The sequence below is a fragment of the Oncorhynchus masou genome, unplaced genomic scaffold, assembly GCF_036934945.1.
Source record: "Oncorhynchus masou masou isolate Uvic2021 unplaced genomic scaffold, UVic_Omas_1.1 unplaced_scaffold_4808, whole genome shotgun sequence".
Lineage (NCBI taxonomy): Eukaryota > Metazoa > Chordata > Actinopteri > Salmoniformes > Salmonidae > Oncorhynchus > Oncorhynchus masou.
In genome coordinates, this window is record NW_027011204.1 from 13,409 (window position 1) to 25,557 (window position 12,149).

The following is a 12,149-nucleotide window of genomic DNA, read 5'->3' on the forward strand; positions in this document are numbered from 1 at the left end:
TTTAACACAGTGTGATGGAAGAAAACAGAAAAAAATAATGAAAATAATTGAATTACTCCATTACATAATTTGAGCACCAGTTTATTTTCACATGAATGATGTACTACTGTATGTGATGTTCTCAGTCAAACAACAATAATCGCATAACTAAACAAGTCATTTTCTCATTCATAAATATTATTTTCTTATCCAAATTGTGGAGCGTTTCCATTGTAATGCCTCCACCGGTGGCGGACTTGGGGTCCTCCATGCATTCCAGTAGCCTAATGAGAGAGTGGGAGGGTCAGTCAATCGGTGCGACTAATAAGGACACGAGGATCTAGTAAGAGATCCCATTCTCACTTTTATTTCTTTACACGTGTACTTTGGAATAGTAACCGACTATTTTTTCCAAACATGCGTTCATAAACGTTCATGGATTAATGCGTTTTTATGCTGGAGGAAACTTTCTCACCAATTGTAAGTAGACCGGTTTGGTTTTTGATATTCATAATTTACAGTTTGAATAATAATGGCTGCTTGAAATCCTCCTCTGTAATGCCATGTATCGATACGAACTTATAAGTAGGGGTCCTTGGTCTAGCCTTGTCGTAGTTTGGCACTTTAGTGGTTTTGCGCACAGCTTTAGTTCATGTTCTGGAACTTGTCTGGCTTTACGGGACGGCTTCAGTCACTCGAAATGATTTATGAACATTCCGTTATGTTCGTGTAAATAGGCTATACTGTGTGTAACACTTGTGTAGCATGCAGTTTTTCCATATGCTCGCAAGAACCGTATTAGGCTGCAGTGAACGGAATGCATAATTACGCGTAATTTGGTAAGTATATCTAATGATTGAGGAGCCTTGAAAATGTGAAAATATGAATACCGCATAAATGGAATAGACTATCATGGAATGTCTAGTCTGCTAGTTCCAAACAATCTGAGTTATAGCTGTGGCGTTTTTCAATGTCCAACAGACATTATCACTGGTTTGAATTGTGAGATTGGCACGTTTGAGGAATTTGGCATCTCTCCATCGAAGTTGTATTTTGTCAGTTGGCATCATGCGCGTGATCTCATCTCACTACGAACGTGATCTGTGTCACACTGACCCGGGACAGTTATGTTCAGGTTCAAATTCATAATTTAGACTAGTTCTACATAGCCGACCCCATTCTATTTGTTTCAGTTTGGTATAGCCTACAAAGTGTGACTCTTCTGTTTAGCATATTTTCCTGGTGATATGATTGCGCCATAATAACGCAGCAACTCTTGCAGTGGACCTGTCGCACCTTGCTCTCACACCTTCAGTTGAGGTCTGCAGCGGAGCATTGGTTATTTTCAACTGTGATACGACACACATTACATACACAGTACACACTTTTCGTTACGTGGTAGAAAAGGCGCGTCTCATTTGACAGTTTTCTGTGTAATAGATTACTAATACTTCACATATTTGATTAATTTAATTAATTTCAAAACAAATGTATGAAATTCATTCATATGTTACTGTAAGATGTAGGCGTACTATTTGAATAACTAACTTGTGTTTTATTTTAGGTTTTGAAGAAGTATGTTGTCTTGCATCAGAGAAGACATGAGTTGCTTGCTAAAATGGGCAGCTTTCCTCTGGATCGTACATACCATTCCTTGCACTGTTGGAATGGCATTGAACGAAAGAATAGGTATGTATCTAACACAGGCTGCTGAGGGGAGGACAGCCCATAATAATGGCTGGAATGGAGTGAATGGAATGGCATCAAACACATGGAAACCCTGTGATTGATGAGTTAGATACCATTCCATAACAAAAATAACATGTTTTATTGTCACATACACCAGGTAGGTCCGGTGAAATGTGTTGTTTTACAGGGTCTGTCATAGTAATACGGTGCCCTTGGAGCAAATTAGGGATCAGTGCCTTGCTCAAGGGCACATCGGCATATTTCTCCCCTTGTCGGCATGGGTATGTGAACTAGTGACTTTGAGTTACTGGCCCAACGCTCTAACCGCTAGGCTTCCAATGAGCCACAATCCTGTGGCATGTAAGGACACTGTCACCAACACCAAGATGACTTTGATCTCACAGACACTCTCCTTAGGCTTAGTTTACAGTGGGAAGACATTTTGGGAGCTATGTGGTACACACAGTTTTGGAATTTATATTTCATACCACGCACTAGGCTAGGCTATGTGGCTGTGCTCAAGATATTGTCTGAAACAGGCAGTATTGTTTACATCCCTTGAAATACATATAGCTAAAAGATAACTACATTACAGGTTGTTGCTACCCGTTTGAGTTGACTTTTGAGTGGTAGTAGCATGCCCTTCCAATAACGTTGGGCTAACATTGGTGTTGTCACAGTAGATGATCATGGTCAGATTTTGCAGACAGGAACATGGCAAGTCATTTGTTTGCAGTTTTAGCTACAGTATACGGTCTGGGTCATGTTCAGTTGGCACGAAACTGAAGAAAACCGTCACAAAAAGACAAACTGGGAAGTGGTATTATTTGAAGTTGTCGAATAAGAAACACCCGTTAGTGTTTTCCATTGCATGACGTTGTGAAACGTTTTGCTGCACGACCCCGTAGCCGTGCCCCAGTCTCCAAGAGGAAACATGGCTCAATAGAAAAAGGGTCAAAGTTGAGCCCAGTTATAGTTAGGTCTCTTTCACCAACTCTAATTAACAACACTTCTGCATCCCTGTCTGGGCTGTGTGAGGTTGCGGCCCAAATGGCACCCTGTTCCCCATAGGGCACTGGTCAAAAGTAGTGCACTATATAAGGACTAGGGTACCATTGGGGACGCGGAGTGAATCTTAATGAATGGATGGATAGTGATGACTAACAACCACTGATGTGGTGAGTGACTGAAGTGCCCCTCCACATGGAAAGACACTAGTCACGTCACAGGCTAACTACTATATTGCAGTCCTGCTGAGCACATCAACCAATGGTTAAGTCCTCAATCTCGCTGTCGGACATCAGATCTCAACGTTTTCGTCTTTGATGACTGAAGTGTTTAGAAGGTATTCTGCACTTGTTTGCTGTCTGCATCTTCATTTTTCCTTCCATGAATATGAACCTTGTATGGCTGATGATGTTATCCCTGTTTTCTAGACAACTCTAGATGTCCTCCATTGAAAGTAGACAAGGACCTGTTTTCCTACAGTTTAAATGGTCCACAGCCAGAATTCACCGGTAAGAATTACAGTGTTTTGGTGTGCAAGTCCCTCAATTGAAATAAATCCATCTCTCTCTCAATGGTTACATACCAAATGGCACCCTATTCCCAATATAGTGCACTAATTTTGAACAGGGCTCATAGGGCTCTGGTCAAAAGTAGTGCACTTTATTGAGCATATGGTGCCATTTAGGACACACAAATCTGTTTGGCTCTGATCCAAGGGGGTAATAACGTTCATGTCTCAGACGTGTGGTGAAAAACATGAATATGTTCACAGGTTATGTAACACAGAACAGAAATACTCTGTAATTGAGCCTGCGCTAACAGACGTGCACCAATTTGTTTGAGGGAGCACTGATGGTCAAATCTATTGTCTTTGAAGTAATTATGCATACATTAACTATATTGTACCATAGGAATGGATCAAACTGGACAGGAGTTTGATGCAAATCTAGAAAGTCCTGACTCAATCCATATTTTTGGATCACCGCACTGGAGTTTAAAACAACACCTTGTAACACCTAGTGTCAGTTTGCTGAGCAAAGATCATCTCCATAGAAAGTGTTTTTATTCCAGGTCAGGACGAGGCTGAATCTATGTCAGTGAAGCCGACTTCCTGAGTTTAAACCAGCCCTTCTTGTCCTGTTGTCTCTTTTCTTTCAGGTTTTGATCTGACAGAAAAGTTTCTCCTGAGAAAGGGGGCAGTGACAGAGGAGCGGCCATCATTCCGGCTGGGGAGCAGCCCCCTCATCAAGCCAACAGAGTGAGTAGTGCCAGGCTGGGCCAGGGGGACACTTGGGTGTGACTGGGGGGTAGTTTCATTACTCTGGCCTCACACTTGTTGAGATAATCACAGATCGAGTCATTCAGATCTCCCTTCACAGTTGTATCCTTTAAACAGTATGCATGACAGCAGTTTTGTTGTTCGCCAAAGCTTGCTAGTATCCATGAAATGGGCGTTATCTCTCTAGTCGCTGAGCGTCAAGTCTGTGTGTTTCCTCTGTTCCCTCTCCTTTCATTAAAACTAACTGCTCACTGATAGCTAGAGGAGGGAGATGGGCCTGCTGGGTCAGGGACATCTTGGGTGTGACTAGAGGGTAGTCTGGCAAGGTCTATTTGGGCACTAGTTACTGTACGAGTCTGTCAGTCAGTGTGTGATCATGTTGCTTTGTTTTGGAATTGACTGAAGTCCTGATCCCTCAGGCCATGTGGCTGTGCTCTGTTGGAGAGGTTTCCATTAAGCTCTGGCTTAGCAGCATACAGTACAGCACAGGTGTAGGATCTTAATTTGAGCCAGTTTGCTACAGCAGGAGAAGAATCCTGCAGCAACAGGAAAATCTGAATCATTATATTGTGGATTATAATGAATGGATGTTTTTTTAGGTGTTGATACATTTTTGTGGTAAAGAATCAAGTCTGAAATTTCAAAGTGGAAATTTCAAACTTTAGAATCCTTTAAAAATATCAAATACACTACACGTTCTAGTTCTCCTGCAACAGGGTGATCACGTTAAGATCCAACATCTGTAGGTTGTGTACTAATGATCAAGCTAATGGCCGCGTAGTGTTCTTTACTTGAGATAATTGGAATTGCCAGTCAGAGTAGAGGCTGTGTGACTGAACACTTTGTTGAAACAGGCTCTGGCTTTAGGAGATATACTATAGAGACACGAGAGTAGGCTTACATGAATGTAGTAATGGACTTTTACTATATTAAGTGTGCTAGTGGTTATACTAATGGATGCATTGTGCTTTACTTGAGCTACTGTAAGTCAAAGATAAATATATGCTGGTGGTTTGTATTATGTGAGAACCAGAGGTGAGGTCATGGACGTGCTGGTGTTTATAGTCATGAGAGATAATACCTCAAGCGAACCACCTGATTCGGTTCTGTTTGTCCAGCTTGTTCCAATGGATCTCTATAGACTCTGAAGGAGAGACATACTGCACAACATTCACAGAGTTGTTTAGAGAGTTTATCCACCTATTAAATGGACAAACTCACTCACATAAATCAGTCCCCCACATGGCATAGACCGCCTGGACTGGCCTGAGATTTGAAAACAAGCCAGGATGATATCGGATTTCCGTTGCAGCAAACAAATATTTTCTCAGGGTGTAGGTTTGCCGCCTCCTGTTCAGCTGATATGTGGAATAAACTAAGGTTCCACGCTGGCTCACTGCAGGATGACATCTCGTGTCATCAAGACAGAGAGATCAGAAAGAGAGAGAGACCAGAGAGAGACAGAAAGCTTACCAGAGAGAGAGAGACCAGAAAAAGAGAGACCAGAGAGATAGAGAGACCAGAGAGAGAGAGACCAGAAAAAGAGAGACCAGAGAGAGACAGAAAGGATACAAGAGAGAGAGACCAGTAAAAGAGAGACCAGAGAGAGAGAGACCAGAGAGACAGAAAGAGATACCAGAGAGAGAGAGACCAGAAAAAGAGAGACCAGAGAGACAGAAAGAGATACCAGAGAGAGAGAGAGAGAGAAAGAGAGAGAGAGAGAGAGAGAGACCAGAGAGACAGAAAGAGATACCAGAGAGACCAGAAAGAGAGAGACCAGAAAGATATACCAGAGAGAGAGAACAGAGACAGACAGAAAGAGAGAGACCAGAAAGAGAGAGAGAGCGAGACCAGAGATAGGGAGACTAGAAAGAGAGAGAGGCCAGAAAGAGAGAGACCAGAAAGAGGGAGACCAGAAAGAGAGAGAGAGAGACCAGGGAGAGAGAGAAAGATATGCAAGAGAGAGAGAGAGAGAGAAACCAGAAAGAGAGAGAGAGACCAGAAAGAAAGAGAGAGATACCAGAGAGAGATAGCTGAAAGAGAGGGAGGGAGGGAGGGAGAGAGAGAAAAAGAGAGAGAAGGAGGGAGAGAGAGACATGGGGTGAACCCTGATCCAGCCTACACAGATAATTCCATTTGCTTTGGTTAACAAGGGCAAACAGAGATGGACTAGGCTACTGCAAGACGTGTAGAATAATTTGTACAGAATATTGATATACATTCTGATTTGAGGGAGGACAATTACTCAAGGGTAAAGATAGCCGCTGGTGGCTATAGCTTGAAAGGGTGCGTCCCAAACGGCACCATATTGTCTACGGACCTGGTCAAAGGTAATGCACTATATAGGGAATAGAGTACCATTTAGGATGACCCTACTATGTATGTATGGCCTCCCGGTGATGTTTAAGGCGCAGGGTTTTTTTAATAGCCATTTTAATAGATTGTCTAGAGATGAAGGACTAAGTCATATTGATTTAAGGTCAACAGTGGCGGGGGAAACAGTGTCACACCTGTAAATTATTTGTTTGTGTAGAGACCTGGTCATGTGATATACTACTGTGGTATATATACAGGTATATGATGCTACTGTGGTATATATACAGGTATAGGATGCTACTGTGGTATATATACAGGTATATGATGCTACTGTGGTATATATACAGGTATAGGATGCTACTGTGGTATATATACAGGTATATGATGCTACTGTGGTATATATACAGGTATAGGATGCTACTGTGGTATATATACAGGTATATGATGCCACTGTGGTATATATACAGGTATATGAATTCCTACTTTATGTTTGGGCTCCCCCCCTACACCCCTCTGAGTGTTAACCTGTGCTGAACATGGAGTATAGGACTCTTCTTCACTTCTACTTGCTCTGCTCTGCGACCGTCCTGTGTGGCTCAGTTGGTAGAGCGTGGTGCTTGCAACACCAGAGTTGTGGGTTTGATTCCCACGGGGGACCAGTATGAACTTGTATGTACTCACTACTGTAAGTCTCTCTGGATAAGAGTGTCTGCTAAATGACTACAATGTAACCTGTTTGGTTTTTACTGCAGAGACTCATGTGGAATCATCAGTAGAACTGGAATGATAAGCAGTATTCACATTATACAGGATCTTATCAAATGAAAGTGTGTAACAACGAGATGTCTATGAGATGGATGGACGATACCCCGCACGTTTAGTGGCAGCAGTGGGACGGTTTCCCCAGCTGGTTTAGGAAGACCAGTGTTTTTCACAATATCCATTATTCCATCCGTATGGTTTTGGCTTTGCTAAAGAACGACCTGACCTGTCGTCCTCTTGGGGAAGACAAGACGCAGGATATTCTTTGTGTTTTACAGTACATTACACAACTGTAAACACACACTCACACACACTGTCCTCTCTGGTCATTGAGAGGAATCACTGAGGCAACATGTTTCTCCAGCCAGTCCCTGTATATCCTCTTCCTCCTCTATGGCCTGGGCTGGTCTGCTGTGCCTGAACCTGTTGGAAGGAAATCAGAGTGAAGGAAGGCAGAGAAACAGAGAGAGAAGGGGAGAGTGAGAGAGGGAGGGGAGGGGGAGGAAAGTGACTGACAGACAGACAGACAGATAAATGGGAGGGGGGAAGGGGGAGAGAGAGATCGATGCTGAGAGAGATAAAGCGGGAGAAGAAAGAATGCAAGAGAGAGAGAGGGTGTGAGAAAGAGGGGGAAGAGAGAAGGGAGAGGGAAGAGAGTTTGTGTGAGAGGGGGAGAGAGAAGGGAGAGGGAAGGGAGAGGGAAGAGAGTTTGTGTGAGAGGGGGAGAGAGAAGGGAGAGGGAAGGGAGAGGGAAGAGAGTGTGTGTGAGAGGGGGAGAGAGAGGGCGAGACACCGCATTCATCTCCAATTATCTGAGTACTTTGACAGGTGATGTTGCCTGTCAGCTGGGAGGTCCGGTGGAGGGGGACTTGAGAAGGAGGTGGGGGGACAGCATGAGGTGCAGAGGACCTCCCCTTTCTCCCCTTTCTCCCCTCCTCCCCTCCTCCCTTTCCTTCCCCCTACCACCACAACCTCCAAACATCTCTCTCTTTACTCAGGAAAGGCAGAGGGGCTCGACTGGCAGCTCCCAGGCCAAACTGATACTCTTACCCAGAGTAGGATCTCTCCTCTCTTAGTGGACTGATTGTGTGATTAATACTGTTCCACAGAGATGGAGGGTCTCTCCTCTCTTAGTGGACTGATTGTGTGATTAATACTGTTCCACAGAGATGGAGGGGTCTCTCCTCTCTTAGTGGACTGATTGTGTGATTAATACTGTTCCACAGAGATGGAGGGGTCTCTCCTCTCTTAGTGGACTGATTGTGTGATTAATACTGTTCCACAGAGATGGAGGGGTCTCTCCTCTCTTAGTGGACTGATTGTGTGATTAATACTGTTCCACAGAGATGGAGGGGTCTCTCCTCTCTTAGTGGACTGATTGTGTGATTAATACTGTTCCACAGAGATGGAGGGGTCCTCCTCTCTAGTGGACTGATTGTGTGATTAATACTGTTCCACAGAGATGGAGGGGTCTCTCCTCTTAGTGGACTGATTGTGTGATTAATACTGACAGAGATGGAGGGGTCTCTCCTCTCTTAGTGGACTGATTGTGTGATTAATACTGTTCCACAGAGATGGAGGGGTCTCCTCTCTTAGTGGACTGATTGTGTTAATACTGTTCCACAGAGATGGAGGGGTCTGTCTCTCTTAGTGGACTGATTGTGTGATTGTACATTGTCTGTCTGCCAAGATCAATGACAGGTTCTGGAGTTCACAATGAAATCACATACCACTGTCTGTCTGTCTATCTGTCTGTCTGTCTGTCTGTCTGTCTGTCTGTCTGTCTGTCTGTCTGTCTGTCTGTCTGTGGTGATGTATGTCTGTCTGTCCGTCTATGATGCTGTCTGTCTGTCTGTCTGTCTGTGGCTGTCTGTCTGTCTGTCTGTCTGTCTGTGGTGATGTATGTCTGTCTGTCCGTCTATGATGATGTCTGTCTTTGGTGCTGTCTGTCTGTGGTGGTGTCTGTCTGTCTGTCTGTGGTGGTGTCTGTCTGTCTGTCTGTCTGTCTGTGGCGCTGTCTGTCTGTCTGTCTGTCTGCCTGCCTGCCTGTCTGTCTGTCTGTTTGTCTGTCTGTTTGTCTGTCTGTCTGTCTGTGGTGATGTATGTCTGTCTGTCCGTCTATGATGCTGTCTGTCTGTGGTGCTGTCTGTCTGTCTGTCTGTCTGTCTTTCTGTCTGTCTGTCTGTGGTGGTGTCAGTCTGTCTGTCTGTCTGTCTGTCTGTGATGCTGTCTGCCTGTCTGTCTGTCTGTTTGTGATGCTGTATGTCTGTCTGTCTGTCTGTCTGTCTGTCTGTCTGTCTGTCTGTCTGTCTGTCTGTCTGTCTGTGGTGCTGTTTGTCTGTGGTGCACACACTATTTTGTATGTTGGTGCTATGTCAGTGAGTTATGGATGGTGCTGCTGGATGGTTGTGTTGTTGTCTATTCATGAGTGGGTTTGGAGGTGTTGCATTTCTATATCTGTGTGTTGCTGTACTCTAGCCTGTAATGTTAGTCTTAGTGTGTTACTGTAATCTGCCCTGTAATATAAGTATGTGTGTTACTGTATTCTACCCTGTAATGTTAGTCTTAGTGTGTTACTGTATTCTACCCTGTAATGTTAGTCTCAGTGTCTTACTGTATTCTGCCCTGTAATGTTAGTCTTAGTGTGTTACTGTATTCTGCCCTGTAATATAAGTATGTGTGTTACTGTATTCTACCCTGTAATGTTAGTCTTAGTGTGTTACTGTATTCTACCCTGTAATGTTAGTCTCAGTGTGTTATTGTATTCTGCCCTGTAATGTAAGTCTCAGTGTGTTACTGTATTCTACCCTGTAATGTTAGTCTCAGTGTGTTATTGTATTCTGCCATGTAATATAATTATCAGTGTGTTACTGTATTCTACCCTGTAATGTTAGTCTTAGTGTGTTACTGTATTCTTCCCTGTAATGTAAGTCTACTCTGTAATTTTAGTGTGTTACTGTATTCTACCCTGTAATGTAAGTCTCGGTGTGTTACTGTATTCTACCCTGTAATGTAAGTCTCAGTGTGTTACTGTATTCTACACTGTAATGTAAGTCTCAGTGTGTTACTGTATTCTACCCTGTAATGTAAGTCTCAGTGTGTTACTGTATTCTACCCTGTAATGTAAGTCTCAGTGTGTTACTGTATTCTACCCTGTAATATAAGTCTCAGTGTGTTGCTGTATTCTACCCTGTAATGTAAGTCTCAGTGTGTTACTGTATTCTACCCTGTAATGTAAGTCTCAGTGTGTTACTGTATTCTACCCTGTAATATAAGTCTCAGTGTGTTGCTGTATTCTACCCTGTAATATAAGTCTCAGTGTGTTGCTGTATTCTACCCTGTAATGTAAGTCTCAGTGTGTTACTGTATTCTACCCTGTAATATAAGTCTCAGTGTGTTGCTGTATTCTACCCTGTAATGTAAGTCTCAGTGTGTTACTGTATTCTACCCTGTAATATAAGCTCAGTGTGTTGCTGTATTCTACCCTGTAATGTAAGTCTCAGTGTGTTACTGTATTCTACCCTGTAATATAAGTCTCAGTGTGTTGCTGTATTCTACCCTGTAATGTAAGTCTCAGTGTGTTACTGTATTCTCACCCTGTAATATAAGTCTCAGTGTGTTGTTGTATTCTACCCTGTAATGTAAGACTCAGTGTGTTACTGTATTCTACCCTAATGTAAGTCTCAGTGTGTTACTGTATTCTACCCTGTAATATAAGTCTCAGTGTGTTGCTGTATTCTACCCTGTAATGTAAGTCTCAGTGTGTTACTGTATTCACCCTGTAATATAAGCCTCAGTGTGTTACTGTATTCTACCCTGTAATGTTAGTCTCAGTGTGTTACTGTAATCTACCCTGTAGTGTTAGTCTCAGTGTGTTACTGTAATCTATCATATAATGTAAGTCTGTGTGTTACTGTATTCTAGCCTGTAATGTTAGTCTTAGTGTGTTACTGTAATCTATCCTATAATGTAAGTCTCAGTGTGTTACTGTATTCTACCCTGTAATGTAAGACTCAGTGTGTTACTGTAATCTACCCTGTAATGTAAGTGCCCCAAAATATTGTAATCTATCCTATATCAAGTCTCAGTGTGGCATTGTATTCTACCCCTGTAATGTTAGTCTCAATGTGTTACTGTAATCTACCCTGTAGTGTTAGTCTCAGTGTGTTACTGCATTCTACCCTGTAATGTAAGTCTCAGTGTGTTACTGTATTCTACCCTGTAATATAAGTCTCAGTGTGTTGCTGTATTCTACCCTGTAATATAAGTCTCAGTGTGTTGCTGTATTCTACCCTGTAATGTAAGTCTCAGTGTGTTACTGTATTCTACCCTGTAATGTAAGTCTCAGTGTGTTACTGTATTCTACCCTGTAATATAAGTCTCAGTGTGTTGCTGTATTCTACCCTGTAATATAAGTCTCAGTGTGTTACTGTATTCTACCCTGTAATGTAAGTCTCAGTGTGTTACTGTATTCTACCCTGTAATATAAGTCTCAGTGTGTTGCTGTATTCTACCCTGTAATGTAAGTCTTAGTGTGTTACTGTATTCTACCCTGTAATGTAAGTCTCAGTGTGTTACTGTATTCTACCCTGTAATATAAGTCTCAGTGTGTTGCTGTATTCTACCCTGTAATGTAAGTCTCAGTGTGTTACTGTATTCTACCCTGTAATGTAAGTCTCAGTGTGTTACTGTATTCTACCCTGTAATATAAGTCTCAGTGTGTTGCTGTATTCTACCCTGTAATGTAAGTCTCAGTGTGTTACTATATTCTACCCTGTAATATACGTCTCAGTGTGTTGCTGTATTCTACCCTGTAATGTAAGTCTGAGTGTGTTACTGTATTCTACCCTGTAATGTAAGTCTCAGTGTGTTACTGTATTCTACCCTGTAATGTAAGTCTCAGTGTGTTACTGTATTCTGCCCTGTAATATAAGTTTGTGTGTTATTGTATTCTACCCTGTAATATAAGTATCAGTGTGTTACTGTAATCCTATAATGTAAGACACAGTGTGGTACTGTAATTTATCCTGTAGTGTTAGTCTCAGTGTCTTATTGTAATCTATCCTATAATGTAAGTCTCAGTGTGTTACTGTATCCTACCCTGTAATGTTAGTCT

The 12,149-nt window shown here is 42.5% G+C and overlaps 1 long non-coding RNA gene across 1 annotated transcript; it reads left to right on the forward strand.

Annotated features, from left to right (window-relative positions):
- The first annotated feature begins 314 nt into the window (after positions 1-314).
- LOC135535331 (uncharacterized) lies at positions 315-3,913 on the forward strand. Its single transcript, XR_010454853.1, has 4 exons — positions 315-459; positions 1,544-1,668; positions 3,105-3,185; positions 3,835-3,913. It is a non-coding gene; the product is annotated as an uncharacterized LOC135535331 (long non-coding RNA).
- Positions 3,914-12,149: the final 8,236 nt, after the last annotated feature.